General features: G+C 38.3%; 1 long non-coding RNA gene across 2 annotated transcripts; it reads left to right on the top strand.

Annotated features, from left to right (window-relative positions):
- Nucleotides 1-1478: 1478 nt before the first annotated feature.
- LOC106918029 (uncharacterized) lies at nucleotides 1479-15317 on the top strand. 2 transcript variants are annotated; one of them, XR_001418339.2, is made up of 4 exons: nucleotides 1479-1863; nucleotides 13157-13289; nucleotides 13377-13447; nucleotides 14735-15317. It is a non-coding gene; the product is annotated as an uncharacterized LOC106918029 (long non-coding RNA). The 2 variants fall into 2 exon arrangements; XR_001418340.2 differs by having other exon boundaries at nucleotides 14708-15317.
- Nucleotides 15318-17235: the final 1918 nt, after the last annotated feature.

Here is a 17235-nt window from a genome sequence, read left to right as displayed (position 1 = left end):
TATTAACCAGTTATGATAGTGGGTTAAAAAACAGAATACAACGCTCTACACAGTGCAGCTTAAATGGTTCCTTTAGAGCAGGGGTGTCAAAGTCAAATGGACGGAGGGCCAAATAAAAAATTTAGCTACAAGCCGAGGGCCGGACTGATCGAATGTTCATTGAAATTTTTTTAAATGACTCATATAGTCTAGTGAACCTAATTGAACCTACTGAAAACCTAACAAATATATTCCAATATGATCAGATAAATAAAGCAATATTTTCTTATGGCTCTGTCAGTAATCTTTAATTTTCAACAGACACAACTGAAATATTTTTAAAATATAATTGGATTGAAATACAATAAAATAAAGTGCAAAAATCTATTAATCCACATATGTCAGAGTCAAGGCATTTAGATGTGTCGCCGGCGAATTACGGTACTGCAAATTTAGATGTGTCGCCGGCGACACATCTAAATTTGCAGTACCGTAATTCCGCCACACGTAGCGCTAAGTGGAAAAATTCCAACGGTTTCTGAAAGGGGAGACGTTGCACTTTCCAGCAAGTATCGGGTTAATACGGTAACTTCGCAGCTGCAGCTGCAGAGAATGTAATTAATCCGGGGGGCACTCGTTTAATAGACGGTATATTTCGGCAATAACTTGGTGGATATTGAAAGTTCCGGTTGTTATGGATACATGGGTAAGTACATAATCTCACAGAACATTTAAAGAACTGCTTACAGTTCAAATAAGGAAGATATTTTTTTTCAGACGGGGTGCCGGCTTGCTGCGGTCTGCGGGCCGGTTCTAATAATAAATCAAGATCATCCCAGGGGCCGCAAAAAACCTTCTCGCGGGCCGGATGTGGCCCGCGGGCCTTGACTCTGACATATGTGCTTTAGAGAAATACCAAATACTAAACAAAATACAAAACACTTAATTTGCTTGTGCCCAAAGATGGAACTGATTACCTCATAATCTTATAGAAACAGGAAGTGCTGCGTAGTAATGTAAAGTAGTGTTGCTTCACATAGACATAATATAAGAATAGACGCCTCATGGACCGCTCTCGCCTATTGTCGTTGACGAGATTTAGGGCGGCCATCTTGGAGCGGTCCACCACTAAACTCAGCTAGCAGGCACAATGGACCTTACTAAGCTCCGCCCAGAAACGCCCCCTAAAATCCCACGTGGCTGCATGTCTCACAAACAAAGCCTTGCGGAGCTTAGTATCTATGTAAACATAGCATCTTTCATTTCGACTGACTCTCTGCAGAGTATTTCTGAGTCGATTAGTGTAGCATTTCTGCCGGATTTTCACAAAATATCAGCCACGACAATGGACAGGGAAACCAACAAGTTCATGTCATCTTTTTTGGATGACATCAAGGTGTTTGAGCCATTTTTTCAGATTTACGGAATCTCAGTTAGCCTGGTATCTCGCCGGCGGACATAAATACAGTAAAGTAATATTCTAATCACAAAATATACACAATAATATGTCCATCTTACTTGTGAAATGATGTTTGTGGAGCCCTCACATCAATAGTCCATCGATCCGAATAACAATATCCCTCAGTGCTGAGGCGTCTTCTGCTGTTTTGGTTGAGCAAAATAGGAGGGACGACCGCTCCAAGATGGCCGCCGTATTTCCTGCGCCGGAGCAGCCAATACGTGGTCTACCTATTTATGTCTATGGACATGAATATGGGGTCTACTCTTATATTATGTCTATGTTGCTACACACTCATGTACAGTAGGTGGCGGTATGCACCTGAAACTCGCTTGCGATCCGCCATAGTAAAAAAGAAGAAGAAGAAGAGCTACGTCGGCCACTCCCACACGCCTCTCCTCATCTGAACAAAGAGACAAACACTGGTGAGCATCTACAAAGAAACATTAACAAAGAAAACATTTATCATACATTTACGTCTAACAGAAGGAAAATTTAAATTAACTAATGATTCACAAGAGTTTACTTTAAAAACACTGGCTTGGATGTAAATTGTAACATAATGCTATCACTAGCAAACACGAGATAGTATATGAAGGCAAAAAAGCGATGTTAAACTAAAGCATCACGAAAAGCTATAAAACAAGATGCCATAAATTATGGAAACATTAAATGGACGAATGATGAATAAGTAAAATGTAAGGCAGTTTGTGACACTGTAATTTAGGAGGGAGCAAGAAGTAAAAGTGGATGAAAATAAGGTACCCCAATATTTTAGCAATGTTTGTAGTCACTTAGCTTTTAGGTATCACACCACCAACAGGTAAAAAGCCTAGTTGTTCAGCTCTCTCTTTTTGAAACTAAGTTGTTTTCCCCAGATAAATGGTCGCACTCCTGTCAAGGATTTTTTTTTTTCTGTAAACAAACAGCTGCTTGTCCAGTCAGCTGGCCATTCAAGATGAAGGAGGGGAATATCTGAAACAGGCAGGAAATAAGAATTAGATACTGCTGCTTTTTTTTCTTTTTTTTTTAAATCAATTACACTGCTGCAAAACTGCATAAAATCTTAGGTTTCATGAACTAGTTTCACACAAATTCTAACAAATAAATGTGCAGAATGTGTAGGAGAAATGGATAACATCATAAACATTTCTCTGTCTGTTTTGTATTCTTTTCCTGCCCCAGCTTTCCTCTCCCTGTACCAACCAGAGGCCTGGCTTCGACGTTTCCAGCATGTTGTGCTGCCAGTCTTTCCCTCTTTTATCAGTCTCACGATTCCCTTTACAGTTGCTCCTCCTGTATGTGATGAATTTCACTTCCTTTGCCCCTATCGGTTCAGTTTTTCCAGGCTGCAGGGTATAGAACGTCTAAGACCAAACGGTTTGATGCAATTTACTGTAGAAATCCCATCCAGATGCTGCGGTACAGCATGCTGCGTTAATGTAGGAGGCGTAGGCGTAGCTGAGAGGTAGCATGTTGATAAGGTGTAATGTAGGCTTGATGCTAATGATGGGCCGAGATACTTTCTTTTGGGCAGATCCTCCCTCCCCCCCACAATTTAGCTTACAAACCATGTGGATTTGGTAACAGTGGTGACAAAAACCATGAAATATATTAAAGATCAGGTTGTTGGGTGTTTTTTCAGTCATTTACAGTGCTACCAGCACACAGTCTTTCAAATTACCCAGTGTCACATTAAGATAGGAGCAGGTGTTAAATTTACTGATAGAAAGGGAATGGCAGACAGGATCAGGACAGATTAAACTGAAAAAACGGATTTATCTTTAGAGACCAAACTTTTCCTTTTATTTTGATGTACTGACCACAGATTCCAGATTTAACCTTTCACACACATTTACCTGTTCCTACCAGTTTGTTGAAATTGCCCTTGCTAGACAGTTAGTCAAAAGCCTTTTTACTCCCGGTCAACAAATGTGAGTCTCGCAAGAATATTTTCTGTGTCTGAGGTGCTATAAATGAAAGCTGTTAACCTGGATGTCTGTCTGTACCATCAAGAGTCAATTAATTACAAATGATTTTATGACTTAAAAATTCAGAAAAGATTGAATTTCACTTTAAATAATGATTAATTTGTTAAATTTTGAAAGTGAGACTTTTTATTCCTCAGAGTGATTGCATTTCTGAAGCCTTAGATGAGGAACACAAGTCCGGAAATAGTTTTAAATGTTGTACACTTTTGATTTTAAGATTGAGTTGGAGAAAGAATATTCAAAGTGTGTATTTTTTTCTCTTGTTAACAAAATGCTCCAAATGCCCCCCTGGTTGGCTAATCAGCTTGTGATGTTGTGTTTTTTTCCTAGAGTTATCATGGTACCATAACTCCTGGACCATGGGTGTTAAATAGTCTGGGATTTATGGTAATACATAGATTTATGGAAATAATGTGATTGACAGTAAACAGTCCTATTTTTTAGCATTATTAACTGATTAATAAAATATTGTAGTTGTGGTAAGCATAACTAAAATATTTTAAATATTTACTAAAATATCTCCTCAATTCTTTTTAAATATTTTGAGGAAGAATTTCTCCATTAGATTAATTTGTCAAGAGATATAAATTGGTTTCTTACTTCAGACAATCTTAAAATTCTGCATTAGTTTTACATTGACTGCACTACTTTTGTTCAAATGTATCATTTTTAGATATTTTTATGTCGGACGCCTCTAAACCATTTTGTGCTGAAACATATTATGATTTTACAGACAATGATGGTACCACACTCGTTTAAGTCATTTATAAGTCAACAGTCTCTCTGTCAGAATCTGAGTTCAAACTAAAATTCAAGCACCTCCTTTCTCCGTGCTTCACACCTGTGCAAAAAGCTGTCCAAATCACTGACAAAAATAAACTTAACTGTAAAGGGAGAAAAAGATACGGTGGGTAAAACAAGAGATGAACACATCACCAATTGTTTTTTTTTTTTTTTTTTTTTGAATAAGCCTATTTTTAAAGGTACTACTGATGTGAAATTCTCAGCAGATGTTGATAACAACCCATCCAGCCCAGATGTGCAAAGAAACCACTGCTGTCCATAAATTTCATGCAATAAAATGGAATGGGAGGGGAAAGTATTGCACACATAACAAAGAGAGGTTGCTTGGAGGAATGGAAAGTCATGACATCAACTTAAATCTATCAGTAATTGGAAAGCAAACGTGCTACTTAATGCAAATTAATACCGGCTGGTTCAGTCCCAACTGACGGCCCACAAAAAGGTTTCTCATTAGCAAAGTGTCTCAAGAACTTCTAAGCCTTATTGTTGCTTAAAGTACTGATTGTCATTTGATGTTGTAGAGCACATATGTCAGAGTCAAGGCCCGCGGGCCACATCCGGCCCGCGAGAAGGTTTTTTGCGGCCCCTGGGATGATCTTGATTTATTATTAGAACCGGCCCGCAGACCGCAGCAAGCCGGCACCCCGTCTGAAAAAAAATATCTTCCTTATTTGAACTGTAAGCAGTTCTTTAAATGTTCTGTGAGATTATGTACTTACCCATGTATCCATAACAACCGGAACTTTCAATATCCACCAAGTTATTGCCGAAATATACCGTCTATTAAACGAGTGCCCCCCGGATTAATTACATTCTCTGCAGCTGCAGCTGCGAAGTTACCGTATTAACCCGATACTTGCTGGAAAGTGCAACGTCTCCCCTTTCAGAAACCGTTGGAATTTTTCCACTTAGCGCTACGTGTGGCGGAATTACGGTACTGCAAATTTAGATGTGTCGCCGGCGACACATCTAAATTTGCAGTACCGTAATTCGCCGGCGACACATCTAAATGCCTTGACTCTGACATATGTGGATTAATAGATTTTTGCACTTTATTTTATTGTATTTCAATCCAATTATATTTTAAAAATATTTCAGTTGTGTCTGTTGAAAATTAAAGATTACTGACAGAGCCATAAGAAAATATTGCTTTATTTATCTGATCATATTGGAATATATTTGTTAGGTTTTCAGTAGGTTCAATTAGGTTCACTAGACTATATGAGTCATTTAAAAAAATTTCAATGAACATTCGATCAGTCCGGCCCTCGGCTTGTAGCTAAATTTTTTATTTGGCCCTCCGTCCATTTGACTTTGACACCCCTGTTGTAGAGGTAAAGGTAGTTTTATTTATGTAGCACATTTTCAGCAACAAGCCAATACAAAGTGCTTGTATCGTCTCTGCAGGACCCAACTGCAGAGACGATTTAAAAACAGTTTTTAATTTAAAAATAATTTATGGATATCTGTGGTTGGACTTCTTTGCATGTGGGGACAGAAATAGTTTCTGTTGACATTTGGACAACTTTCATGTCATTTGCACACTTGGAAGTAAATTTTCTGAAAGCAAACTGATGTGAATCACGTATTTGTCTATATTAATCATGGTTCCTAAAAAACCCAAAAGTATTCCTGAGAAATTGGGATTTTCGGTGAACCGAGAAGCTTGCATCTGGAATGACATTTTCTAATTCCTACCCTCCTCAATGATCAGTGGAAAATTCATTATTGGCACTACAGCAAAAAACCTTCTTGTAATTGATGAGCAGCTTTTTGAATGCTTTTCCAGGGATTTTGATGATTTGTCTTTAGAGACGAGCTCTCGGTCATTGAGGTTGGAACCCTCTGTGCCATCACCCTAATTTTTAGCTCCCTCACTGTTGGATAGAAATCAGGACTGTTGCATTGCGGTGTGCTACAGCTTCTTTATCCCAGAAGGGTTAAAAAAAAGGTTATTTTGCAAACCATGCATGTAACAAATCTTACTGAAATACTCCTACTGAACCAAATAGTCCACACTGAATTAGATGGAAAAAAATGTCTTGCTTTCCAAATGAGATTTTCTTTATTTTTTCAAAAACGGGTAGTGCAACTGTTTCCCTTCTAAAACGTTATCATTATAAGGAGAACAGAATGTGCTTAGATGGGAACCAGTTTTCATGAGCCACTATGTTATTTTTCAAGAAAATTTGATCAGATGCCCTATTTATAAAAACTAGTTATTGGTCATTTAAGTAAAGTACACATGAATAATGAATAATGCACAGTTTGAAAATTGACCTTCAACCACTGCAATATTAATAACTACTCTTAAATTATTTATGGTACAATACTCATTAACTGGTCTATGTGAGCAGATGCGAGGCTGAACTACTGTTTCATATCGCTTAGTTGTTGTATCAATAACAACTGAAGTGTGGTCTTTTACTTTAGTAATGATGTGAATGCCTAAATAATTAAAGCTATTGAAGAGCATTGATAAAAAAGGACCAAAGTTTATTCTACTGAAATTGTCTGCATCACTACAACCTAAAAAAAAAAAAAAAAGATTTCATTGGAATTGTTGATGATAAATCTTAACCACAGGAATACACTTTTCCAACAGAACAGACAAGCAGAGGAGAGTGAGACATTACAAAGCCATCAGTAGTTAAATTATTATTCAGAGACTCCTTTTTTTTTTTTTTCCTCTCCAAGTCTTTAAGTAGTTGGGTTAGCCAGGCTCTTCTCGAGCCAAGAGTACTCCAGCAGATGGTCGAGCAATAATTCACAGCCTGGATTGTACCAGTTCCACAAAAGCTAGTCATGAATCAGTCACAGCTCACTGGGATGACCCAGCTCCCTTTGGGGCATTCCAGAGAAAGAGGAGGAGAAAAGGAACAGGGATTATGGTGTCAAATGCAGGAGAGAGATCAAGGAGGACCGAGATGACAGGCAGTTCCAGAGTCTGCAGCCATAAGCACACAGTGTAACAGTACGAAGGGCATTCTCTGCATAATCTCTTTGTATGGTGTGAAATAATCAGTGGTTAGTTTTTTTAAATCAAAACACCAAGAAAATAATTATTTCTCATTGATTTTAAACACCAAAAAAAAAAAAAAAAAAAAATGCATGTAAAAGGCACGCCCTGATAAACGACTATTCATTATTTAAGAAGTGGTATTTACCATTGGGGATATTTGCATCTGATCTAATTTTGTGTGTCGGTTGTAAGTAAATGGTAATTCTGCAATTAGTTCTTGGTCAGAGTGTTGCTCACTATCTCCTATTTAAACTAAAGTTGCTCTCCTAATTACAAAGTATAATTACTGTGTAAACACCGCTGCTCCAAGCAAACCGAGAAAAATAGAAAAGTCAAAAACTGAGATTCATATTCTAAATGTATGTGAAATCTATTCTACATAATCTTTTTTTCTTTTGCATTTCACACATGGTAAATTTACTATGATAATTCCAGCTTTATCACCCAATCCAGTTACATGTGTAACAGCAGCTGGCTGTTCGGTTTATGGTTAACGAGATGTGAATTTAAGTCGTGTAACACAATGGTTGCAGTCCCTTTCAGATGTTTGATTTATTGATTGATTTGTTCTTACCCACCATTCAGTGAATGAAGTAAAAATAATTACAGTAATTTAAATTAAAACTGCCATGGAAGCGGAGCTATTTTTTTAAAACCCTGATTTGGTCATCTTCACATCGCTTCTTGCTTAGAATATGCATGAAGCTAAATTCTAAAATCAAACAAAAGTTACAGATTGTGTTATAGAACTGGTACACACTGATATTTAATTTGTTTTGACAACAACATGGGCAAATTGACATTTTATTAGTTACGGTATTAAAAAAACCCATTGCAAACGATTAAATTTCAATTCCTACACACATGAACATGTTAAAATGCAACCAGCTGCTGTTTTAACCAAAAATTAACACATTCTATGTTAATCACTGATGTTCTAAAAACACCTAGAATGAGCAATTATTGACAAGGAAAAAACATAAGATTGATCAAGTACAGCCGTTTATGATTAAAGACCTTTGAATCCTTCATGCGCACAGCTGTGGGTATTGATTGTGGTCTTTGCTGAAACATATCTGCCTTCTGAAAGCAGCTAGTACACGACTCGTGGGACTGAGCTCGTTCTTCTGAGTTGCCATAGACAAACAGCTTGACAAAGTAAAGCGAGGATTGCCGAATAAAGAGAACATTTGTCATTATTGAACCAAAATCCTTTGTGCAGTCCTCGTACGGAGCGATCAATCACAGCCCCATCTTTGTAATTGACTGCGTCGGTTGTGGGTTGAGGGAAGTCAGGTCAGCTTTTCATTGCACAGAAACTGTAAGTGTGCTGCAAGAAATCACCCGGGGTCTGCAATGTGACAACAGTTTACCTTTAGATCAGGTTTGTCTTACCTTCCCTTTGCATGCACGCAGTCGCAAGTCAGCAACAAATATGTCATCTGACGGAAAATAAGGTTTCTTTACATATAGTGTCATTTTCACAAACAACAAAAATCTCATCCACATCTAATAATGCCAAATTCTTTTGTTGATGAAAACCAGCACTAGTTCCACTGGTAGGTTATTTCACTTATAACACGGTAAAAATGTTTTAGGAGTGAAATGCTTGTGGAACTAGTACTTTTTAAATCAATATTGAGAAATTATTGACTTAAAACAAGCCCCTATATCTTGCTGAAAAGTTATTTAAGTTAGTTTAATCTTAATTCAAGTGTACTAAGATATTTGCACAAGAAACTAGACCAAAAATGATTAAGATTTTGTATTTTTGCATTGTTCTCTGATATTCTTTACCAGACCTGAACAGAAAAGCCATATTTAAATACATATTCAAATGACACACAGGCTAAATCGAATTCACTAATTTGGTGAATTTTGAAGGCGTCTTGTTCTGTCGTATTTTATTTTGGGGTAACAGAGTGAATACAAGTGCAAAGCCCACTTTTCATGTATTTCTTTGCAAAAGTTTTGAAAATCATGTTAACCTTTCCTCTGTTTCAAAGACTTGAACTATCACATCAAGTCAAATCAAATAAAAAAACTTTTAGGTTTGTAGCTGAATAGAGGCAAAATCTGAGAAGGTGCTATATGGTGCTTGATGCTACATTTTTTTTTTCTTTGACAAAATCAAGTATTTCACATTACAGTTATTTAACAACATTTAAACACGTCGCTCTAAATTCATATTGTTATGGTACTGTCAGAACTAAATTAATAAAGAAAAAAATAGAAATATTTCCTATCAAAACGATGAAGAACAGTACATTACCTGTATTACTTCATAAAAATCACAAGTTATTATTTCCATTTAAACAAATCAAACTGCCGGATGCTAAACGGAACATGTTGCTAACTGCTTACTGCCGTTAGGAGCAGAGCTAAGTAGCTAGCCAAACACTCTTCGCACACATTAAACCAAGATAACTAATCCGTGACGCAAAACAAAATGCATACAAAGTCGCACATACAGGGCTAGCATTCATCCATATCATTCTCCTGAAAGATTAATCTAATTTCTTACATATAAGAAGGACAATTATAAGAGAAGAAATGACCACAGATGAAACCAGTGCGCCTTCACTTACTCTTGTATTGAATGTAAAGAGCGCACGAGTCCCCCTAGTGGACTCTTTTGACTATGGCGCCTTCGCACCGCTCTTTCAGACAAAGGATCCAACTACATTCCTTGCACACACAAAATCAAACTAAATTAATTCAGATAATCAAACAATTGGATCTAATATTAACCAGGTCAAATGAGTATCATACCCTGCAACATTTTCGCTTTAGAAGTTCCAGGCAGCGATGGTTTGCGGAGTGAGAGCGCCACTTTAGCGGCGTGGCTCGTGTCTCGATGCAAACCTTTTGACTTCAGCTTATACAAAGCAGTGTTTCCATAACGTATACGTCCTCTCACATACGTACTGTGTGTTTTACGTCAGATAGAGATCTCAGAGTGTGTGAGCTGTTGGCGCTACGTGATGGAAAACACGTCCTTAATCGCATCATCGGTGCATCTGGCCCATTAGGACTGTTCTTTCTCCGGCTGAAATTTGGTAAACACCGGCGTTTCCCCAGATCTGCTCCTCGCTGTTGAGGTCTCTGCATAATTCACTCCAAACGGCAACTGTACTACCAGACTGTGTTGAGCAAGAAAAATAATGCCAACAGCTTTATTACTAACTATTTTTTATTTGTATTTAGTTGTCATCAATGTCATGACTAATGCCCATAATTAAAGCACTTAATCAGCAATATTATATGTAGAGTCAGAAACATAAAACAGTCCTTCATTTCATAAAACATCACTGTTTATTGGTGCATGTGCAGCAGACAAATTTGCTGCTTTCATACAGCTGTAATTGTAAAGCCACTTTCTACCAGCAAGTGGCACTGCAGTAACGGCCAAACTCAACTCTATTAAGCCCTGCATGGCTTTTTTGCTTTTTTTGAGTAGGACAGTAAAAGGATCAAAGTCAGCTAAACAAAAACCAGATATGCCAACAATACATAAAAAAAAGAAAAAAGTCCCAAGAGCTTTCTAGTTGTTGTTTGTGAGACCAGAGAGATGGCCTAATCTTTGATGCTGCAGATGGTTTTCTAGTTCAATAGCTGTAACTGTCTGTTCATTAATATTTTGCAGAAGAATGAGTGATTAGCTTTTGCTGATTGGCCAACAGGCCCTTGTGAGTCGTTTTTGAGAAATGTGCAGCTGCTTGTTAAACACAATCAAGGATAATGCTTAGTGATTTTAGACTAATGAGTCTGAAGGCTGATAATTGTTTCAAAAGCAAAAAAAAAAAAAATCCCAGTGATTATCTCAGCTTTTAGTCTTCTGCCGAGGATAAATAAACTGCAGACTGGGGGAAAAAAACCAAAACAAAATATACATTTATAGAGAAAACAAACACTTCTATAAAGAGAGCTTTATCTGCTGGCAAATGTTACCGTGTGAGTTGAGGAGCACACGATGTAAAATCATTAACTCAGTGTTGTTCAAAGTGAAATCCACCATTTTCAGTGAATCTAAATTACATAGCACGATAAATCACCTCAAATCTGCAATATGCAAATAAACATCTACCTAAGTAAAACACGTGGAAACAGTGGGTACATGAAATTTGATCCTTATTTTAAGATGTGGTTTTGTGTTGCTGTAAAACGTTGCATTCATTTTCTGAACAATTTTGAAAGAGTAAAACATAATTGTCTTACAATTTATTTCTCATACAGACCAATTTGCAGAATTGTTTTTGAAATCCATCGAAGGTGATCTAATATCTAAATTTTGCTTTCTTAAAAATGACCCTATATGTCAAATAGATTTGTGGTCCTTTATTGCGTTTTGTTGCCATATGAACCCACATTTGAGCTGCAGAATTTCTTCCCACTGCTTTCCTTGTGGGGGACTTTTGTGTTATTTATTGAAGTTCATGGATATTTATCACTCTTCAGCAACTTGTGCTTGACTTATTCTTTCATTCCTGCTTAGACGCACTTCTCAGTCTTGGACATGGAGTGCAACTTATGCGAGCTACAAGCCTGAACACAATTTAACAAGAAAAGCAGTCAAAATGATAGCTGCGCCCTTGGCGACATTGAGTTTAAGATTGAATTGGCTTTGTTTTGGTTTGTTTGGGATTTTGCAATTCAGTTAACTTTACCTGACATCTGTCCTCAGTGCAAAGAGAGACTGAGCAATAAATCACTTTCTGCTATTTGCTTATTCCATCTGTTTTAATGTTGCTTCTCCTTTCCTGGCTTATAACACAGATTTCCCTGCGTCCTTAAGAGACGTTGAAAATGAAAATTACTAATTAGCTTAAGAAATACCATGCGTTCCTTCCTCATGCAATTCTGTGCATGTAAAATACTAATTTAGAAGTGACTGCCTGTTTTCTCTGTGTTCAGACATCACAGACTCCAGATAATTAGGCGTACAGTACAGCTTGCATTCTTAAAACATGTCGGGCTCTTTGTCCACGCCTTCTTCCTTAGTTGACTCTAGTCTGTCTCTGACATTTAACTGTGAGGACGTGAAAGATTCACAGGAACACGGTGCAGTCATCCCACCGAACTCAATTTGACATGTTGCGCCAGGTCGATAAATGATATAAGGTTCTGCATCGTGTCCCCGACCTAAACGTGAATCTCAGAGGGGACAAAAAAAAAAAAAAAAAAAAAAAAAAAAGAGCTGGAAGAGGAGAGAATGCCTGTTCTCCTTTACAGTTTTCTGTTTAACATGTGGATCCATTTAGAGCAGGTGAAGCAATGTTGGAAAGTAGATCCATCTTCTGTTGCATTCCAGGGGCCACTGAAAAACATAAAAGTTAATCCAGGGTGAAACGGGTGGGTTAAATAACGCCTGTCACAAGCCATCAAACGCCGCACATCGCCCCGAACACTACATACTTACTTTTGACATGTATGCAACTTGGAGAAATTCTTCAAATATGTGATTCCTCACCTTAGAGCTGAAGGCAGGAACATTTGGAAACTTATATTAACATTTCATTAAATCTTACCAAATACTTTTGGTTCTTTTTCTTTGCATTTGGATTAAGACAAAACTAACTTACAAGTAACTTTTCAGCAAGACATAGGAGATTGTTTTAAGTCAATTCCTTAATATTGATGAAAAAGTACTAGTTCTTTCTTGTTTTAAGTTAAATTACTTCCAGGATTTTCAGTATTAAGTAATTATATTGATAATTACTCCCATATCTTGCTGAAAAGTCACTTGTAAGTTTTTTTTTTTTATACATGTACTAAGACATTTGCAACACAAACTGGATCAGAAATACTTGGTAAGATTTTGTGTTTTTGCAAAGCACGGGAAATTATCGCAACCCTCGTTGTCAATTTCGCTTTCGTTTAAAACCTTTTTTTGCGTCTCAGTTTCCCCTCAGCGTCGCGCTAGGCGGACGGCAGCGCAGCTGATCATCACAAGAAGAAAACAAGTAGACCCAATAGTAGCCACGAAAGACCAGCACTTCCTCCCGGAACCCAAAGCCGGCCTGGAATCGTGCAGGTACAATTATCTTCTCACCTCACAATTAACCCAGCAATAAATCATTTCACAGCTGCACCATTACATGTGGTCCATTATCCTCCGCAGGCCCTCACTCCGAGATAGGGGTCGATGAAAGAAGGCATGGGGCTACAGCTGGAGTGTTTGAAGTCTGAGAGGTAATGCTTGCGGACCCTCTTGAGAGGCTGTTTGGGGTTCGGGTTGAGAGACTTGCACATTGTTTTACATTAGGCTTCTAATCCCTCTAATGAAGGCCAACTTCGGGGCTCCACTGTTGTGTAAACTCTCGTGCTTTTAATGCCCATGCGGCGGTGACGGAACCAGCTCCCTTTCTTTCATCAGCGCAGCGGCTACACACACAAACAGTTGTTAATCAAGTCAAACCGATGGTGGGAAATCGTGCCGCATGTATAAACACACATTCTCGAAACGCAATTAGGTCGCAGTGTGCAAAAGTGAGTGTGGAAGCGTGCATGTTCAGCTGCATGTGTTTAATCTGCTCTTAGCAAACAAACCGTAGCGCACTAAATCTGGAGACGGAATGATTTTCGTTTCAAGTGGAAAATGATTTTGTCATTCACGGCCTAATTATTGTAAATGTTAATTTCCTGCTTCCTGAACACAGCCTTGATATGTTTGTAGGTTTAACCACATTCTGATTCTGGGGCTACTAAATGACCCGGGTGTTTAGTTGAAGCCTGATTTTCAATCAGAGCTGTGGAGAATTGTTTGGAAAAGGTTTCCTGTATTTAAAAAGTCAGAAAAAGTTTTATCACAGACCTAACTGTATATTCAAAATGTATGTCTTCTTTTGGATGAGTTATTTTTCAAAGTAATAAGAAAATCAAAAAAAATATTTTACATGTGCTACTTCTCATGTAAATAGGTTAATTTCCTCTTCAATATGTTCAAGACGAATTCAAAAATGTGTCCTTTCCCAAACTATTTTTAACAAATCTATTTGTAGAAACATCACCTCCCATGACATTTTGCAATATTTGTCATTTTACAACCAAAGATTTCAATTTATCTCTTTTAGGATTTCATGTATCATACTAACATAAAGAAAAAGGATAGTTTTCAGAAATAATAAAGCAATTTCTTTGAGCTCACCTGAGTCAGCTTTTTATAGAAACAAGCTTTGCTGTATTTACAGCTTTAAGTTTTTTATTTTTTGTATCTCCATCAGCTCCATCATCTAGGAACTGAAATGTTTGCTCATTCTTCTTTGTGCAATAGCTAAAGCTGAGTTAGACTAGAGTGGTAGCATCTGTGAATGTCACTTTTTTTTTTGTCTCATATTCTTCTTTTGATTTAGACCTGTGCTTTGACTCGGTTTTCTAACACATGAATATGCTTTCATATAAACCATCATAACTCTGTGGTGTTCAGACTTGTTCTTTTTCTCCTGCTGCCAGGTGAACCTCCACTCTTGTCTTTTTCAGGAGTGGACATCCCAGCTGCTGCCCAGCAACTGTAACATGTCGGCAAATCAGGTGAGTCTCTGATGGTTCAAGCACATCCAAAACTCAAACCACACCACAGGAAAGGTCAAATGGATGATCTCACTCTGAATGAGTGCAGAGCAGGGTAAGGGAGGGGCTCTGAGCAGATGAGCAAATAAAGCTCTTTCACAAAATCGTCTTTAAACCGATGTATTAACAAGATAATGCCACAAGGTGGAGCTGTGGTGAAGAAAGTCAGAATGTGCGGAGGATAAGCACCCAAGAGATTTCTTTCTGAAATTGTGATGGAATGGCAAAAAATACAAAGTGATGTTTCTTGACAAATGTTCTAAAGTAAAAAAAAAAAAAATCCTATTTACTTACTAGTATTTCTTTCATGCTTGACTTGTGTCTGGCCCAGACAGTGTGAACATCTCATGTTTACCTTCACCACTGAGGTTTCTGCAGTCAAGATATTATATTTCCTTTCTTTCCACTCAGACAGGAAGCTTGTAGCATATAGTGGAAACAAAAAGAATGGTAGACACTGGAGATTGATCTTATTCTGGCTGAATTATTCTTTATAGACGACCTCAACATTAAAGTGTGTTTTCATAACGTTTAATGTGAGAAATGCACATGTTGTGTAATCCTTCTAAAATTGAATGAACATATTAACACATATTGTATGTGTTTGGTCAAAGACAATGAAAAGGTAAACTTTTTTCAGTTTAACATTTCATGCATCAGATTGCAATAATATTTACTGTATTTTCACATAAAGCAAAAATACACTAAACACTGTCATGATTTGATGCCTTTGCTTGACTGGATGGACGGACGGACTGACGGACTTGACTGAAATGCAGAGAGCCACCATTGCTGGTCACTTTCTTGCTGGTACTCCAAAACGCTAGTCTGGTAAAAACCAACCACTTGTTTTACGCTTTGCTTTATGCTGAGGGTCTCAACTCTTGGTTATTGAGAAACAATTGCTTGCTGGAGGTGTGGACTCTGTCGAAGTTTGAAATGTTACCCAGTGGCTGAAGTTTAGCCACTGGGTAACTTCAGCCAGAGTCCACATCTTCAGCCTCTTGGCACTGGGTCAAATCTGGGCCAAGATTCAATTGGGATTCATAGAAAAGTGCTTGCAACAGTCATCCTCCTCTGTGAAGAGAGAAACCGAGATGAACAACAATTCGGTTTTTGGAAGCGTGGCCAACACGGACTGAGCTGCTTCGTTCACTTTCTCTGCTGCAGTTGCTAAAACTACTGGTGCACTTCACTTCTAAAATAGCGCAGAAAATCAGCATTATTGCTCACAACTTCTCCTTCTGTTCACTGACTGGCCCGGTTAAAATTCTAGCAGAAAAATCCACATCAATGGGAGAAATCCCAGACGGAGCAGTGAAGGGTGATGGAGCAGAATTGCGTAGGAAGGCAATGGCCAGGCTAATCAAAGCAAAGCCATGGCTCTGTAGACTTTCAGACGTGTACCTGGGCAAAAATACTGTGGGGGAAACCGAAGAGACCGGCACATAAATAAATTCCTGACGTGTTGTGAGAAGTTGTCGGGTAATCCTCTAATAATAATGGTGTTAAGTAACACATCCTGTTAGTTCTGTGATATACTGATTCATGTGGTTTTCTGCCTCTGCCTCTGAGTTTATGTAATGACGACGAGGCTGAAAATGTCATGCTTTCTTAAAATAAAGGAATACACTTCCCTTTCATCTAAACAGTGCAGGTATAATTTGGCTTGTTTCTTAAAAAACAAATAAAGCAGCAGTACCTTAATGATATGTATTCAACACAATGACTTCTCCCTTGCATAACCGAGCAACATGGCACATTAAAATGACTGATGAGCTTAATAATTACCATCCGCTCTTTTCTCATGCAATCCGTGTCTGTGTAACAAAGCAGGGAGGTGAGATTAGGTGATTCCTCTCCTCTCTCCCTGGTCCGTCTCTGTGCTCAGACATCACAGACAGGCAGAGAATGAAAAGTCCACTTCAGCCCATGTTCTCAAAGCATGTCAAACTCATTGTCAAGGCCTCCTTCCACAGCGAACTCCAGACTGTCATTCTCATTTAGTTGTAAGCACTTGAAAGAGTTGTGGGACACATGATACAGTCATGCTATTGAACTGAATTCGACATGTTGTGCCAGATCAATAAATGATCTCAGATTCTGCACTGTGGCCTTCGACTTGGCCTGGACCAGAATGTGGCACCCCGAGTCTGGGGCGGTTAGAGGAAGGCGGGGACGTCGGAGGGGGCTGGGGAGGGGGGGAGCTGTCAGTCGTGCCGGCCTCGGCCTGCTTTTGCCTTTGCCGTGCATGCTCTTCCAATTACAGACAAAGGAGAGGCAGTCCCGTCCAACATGTGGTTCCATTTAGAGCAGGTGAAACAATGTAGGAAAGTAGATCCGTCTTCCGTCGCATTCCAGGGGCCAGTGAGAAGCAGCTCTAAATCACAGCAGAGTTAATCCTGAGGAGA

Source organism: Poecilia mexicana, unplaced genomic scaffold, assembly GCF_051168715.1.
Source record: "Poecilia mexicana isolate PSO_F unplaced genomic scaffold, ASM5116871v1 scaffold_6, whole genome shotgun sequence".
In the NCBI taxonomy this organism is placed as follows: Eukaryota; Metazoa; Chordata; class Actinopteri; order Cyprinodontiformes; family Poeciliidae; genus Poecilia; species Poecilia mexicana.
Note: the sequence above shows the minus strand (reverse complement) of the source record. Positions and strands in the feature narration are given on the sequence as shown.